Source organism: Mus caroli, chromosome 2, assembly GCF_900094665.2.
Source record: "Mus caroli chromosome 2, CAROLI_EIJ_v1.1, whole genome shotgun sequence".
Classification (NCBI taxonomy): Eukaryota; Metazoa; Chordata; class Mammalia; order Rodentia; family Muridae; genus Mus; species Mus caroli.
The window spans coordinates 168,038,685-168,042,222 of NC_034571.1; positions in this window are offsets into that span (position 1 = coordinate 168,038,685).

Sequence of the window (3,538 nt, forward strand, 5' to 3'; positions counted from 1 at the left end):
GGCCCTGGATATTTTTAATGCAATCTGTCTGCTAGAATCTGGAACTGGGGAGAAACTCTCTGGGTTCCTCAGCAAATTCACAGGGCTTGGTGCCTGGGTTTTAACNGTGAAGAGGTGTTCTGTAGCCTGGGTTTTAACAGTGAAGTGGTGTTCTGGAGCATAGAGGCAGGTTGAGAATGACCAGAGGGTCAATGAGACTGAGACTTCCCAGGGCTGCAACTCATCGCTGAAACCCTTGTGCCCTTGATAGGGCTCAGCACTCAGCGGGTACCAGGGTGGGAACAGCTGCCTGTGGTGCTCATTCCAGGAAAACACTCTCAGGATTTCCACAGCTGATGCACTGTGCCGGTCACACCCAAGGTTTGAAATTCACCATCTGGGGTCATCAAAATGGCTCAGTGGGAAAAGGAGCTTGCCACAAAGCCTGACAACCTGAGTTCAATCCTTGGGACCCACATAGTGGGAGGAGAAAACTGATTCAAACACACGTACTCTAAACAACATATACAGGAACCAATATAAAAATAGTTTATATATTTTAATTTTAGAAGTATGAGTACATATGTCTGATGTACGTGAGTGCAGGTGTGTGTGGAGACAAGAAGAGGGCGGTGGACTACTTGGAGTTATGGGTGGTTATAAGGGCTGCCTAGTGTGGGTGATGGGAACAACTCAGGTCCATTGCAAGAATAGCAAGTGTTCTTCGACATTAAACTCTTTTTCCAGACATCGGAGGGCGGGAGAAGTATTTTAAAANTCCTATATCTGATAACCCCATTCATCTCCCACTTTGGATATCATGCGACTAAAACATGATTACTAGAGTCTTTTTACAGAAACTTTTCTCTCTTGCAAAGCCCAGAGAATGGCCAAGCCAGGCTCCCAGTCAGTGTAGCACCTTCGTCTCCTTTCAGATCCTCATCCTCTTCATGCCACGCACCTCCCCNAGGAGGCACCACCCCTTTATATCATCACCTTGTCTGTTGTGCCTGTCACCTCTCCATCTCTGCTGTCAACTTTCAGGACACAGCAAGATCATGCCTCTGTAACAGTCACCTAGTAGGTCTGTTTTCCTTCCTGTAGGGCAGTGGTAAGGTGGGGGTGGGGAGAAAGGAAACCAGGGAACAGGAAGTGGCTTTCCAGGAGAACCTGGTCAATAATTAATAATTAATAACTAATAACAATTAATAGCTGTGAGCAGAGAGGACATTAGGAAGGCTTCTCTATGTGATCTGATGCCCTTGTACAATAACGAACTATTTCTCAGTATCTCTGGTTAAAATAAAATGAAATAAAAAGTTTGTTTTGAGCCATAAGAGAGATGGGCCACAAACAGCTGTGACAAGGACCGGCAATTCTGTTGTCAGGATGAGGATGTTCAAAACCTAGCTAGCAGCTCAGGCCAAGTGAGTGGCCCTGATTCTTGCTGCTTGGCAGACTTTTGAGAAGCAGCTAGTAAGTNAGGGTGCACCCAAATGTTGGAATCGCTGTGAATATGTGCTCAGCACTAGGCTGCTTCTTCTCCTAGGACATGGCTCTCCCCTGGTGTGGCCACCCCTCAGCCATGGTATCAAGCCAGGTTTGAAATCGTTACATCATTTAAGTCAGAAATATNGAGCAAATGTTTTCCTATCCACCTTACAGCCTAGGATGTCAAGACTGATTCTCTTAAGTGAAATATTGGTGTTTGCTGAATTAGGAGTTGAAGGTGTGACTTTGACCCTGCTTGTCCANGGGGCCCAGAGCCTGCTGCATGCACTGTTAAGTCAGTCTCCTCTGGGACATCGCCTGCCTTGTGGTCTGCCGAGCTTGGAGAAAGCCTCGTCGGGGTCATTAATGTGGGGGTGTCTCTGTGTGGGTTGGAGGTTGGTAGGTGCTAAGGAGAGAGGTCTGGAAAGTCATGAGCTGCTGATCAGACATTCCTGAGCCAGAACTTGGCTTGTTGCTTGTAGCTATGGTCAGAACCTGAGTCCTGGCATTCCTAATAAGCCAGGCTTGGCCATCCAGCCCNTAATAGGCCAACTGAACAAACAAGTCATGGTGGAAGCCAACATAGGAGAGTTATTGGATCTGTTCACATTACAAATAGTAGAGGCCTGGTGACCCCTAAATCAATCTTTGAGGTTTTCACAGAAAGTTTAGATTTAAAGAGTAAGAAGCCAATTAAGCATTCCTGGCCTAGGTGTGTCCCCCAATCATTGACCCATCATTGTNTCTGATTCCCACCCCCCATTATTGCCCTTGTCTCAGGTCCCACCCATCACTGACCTGTCACTGCCTCAGGTCCCGCCCATCACTGACTGGTCATTGCCTGTGTTGCCCTACGCTGAGGTTACTTGGCTTGCTGGACCTATCATGCTTTTATTGTCATGTGACTCCTATTCTCCAGGCCTCATCATAACCACAGTGAAGTCTGAAATCCTCACTCCAAGGTGTTGCTTTACTCAGCCCCCTACCCCCTGCCCACCATGACCCCTCATGGCATCCTCCCTGGATCCTGCCTCAGACCTTGGCACCTGCTGCTTTCTCCTCTAAGATACTCATAGTCATGTGGTGACTCTCCATTTCCTTGGGGTCTCAGGTGAGGGTAGAGCTTGGTCGAGTCCCCTCACTTCCTGGTACATCACTGAAGAAGCTCNGGGAGGTGAGGGGGGTCCTGCCTGTCTTCCTTTGGCCCTTAAGATCTGGTTTTCAGGGTAACACAGGGCACTGGCTTCTCCTCAGAGGTGTCTCCTTGGTGCTCTATATAGAACAACATCTTGACATAACATCTGTAATATCTGTCCCTGGTGTCAGCATCCCTGTAACTTGATATTGCTGGGAAGGACACTTACTGTTTTGGGGTCCTTTGCTTCAGGAAGAAGGCCAGATGGCCACTAATGCCCCCTGTGAAGGCAGCCTAGGGAGCGTGTTTGGTGATCGAAGGGAGGGAATGGAGGATGAATCATGCAGGTCCAATGCTGTTGGTTCTCACTAGCTATCTTTTATAGAGTCTTTTATCTTCTGTTTATAGGCTTATAGTTACTGCACTGAATTTTGCTGGTAATGAAGTTATATAGAGTTCTGAAACCCACCTTCAAATCCACTGTGTGTTTATAATTCTTCTGATGCTAAAAGGTGGCCTTTATGGAAAATTTAGAAAATACATTTTGTGTAATGAAAATAAGAATCACCTGTTTTGTATATATATATATATTTTTTTTTCTTAACATTTTCACTCACCTCATGTAAGATAGGCAGATGTTTATATTTCTGGCCTCTAGTGCATTTTTATCAACACGTAACACGGTATGCACCATCTCTGCTCACTTTAACTGCGCCTAGATGGCATGAAGGACATCCTACTGTTGACCCAGTGGTTTCACCCCGCCCCCGCCCCCGCCCCCTTACATTTTTATCTCACTAGAGAACACGGCAGCCTCCATGGAGGGAGGGGTATGCCCATCCCCCAGTTGAGTTATGCCTTGGCCACAGCAAGATGAATCATGAGGGGAGAGCAGGCCAGCAGGGTGACAGGAGGAGCTTCAGGTGTAGANNA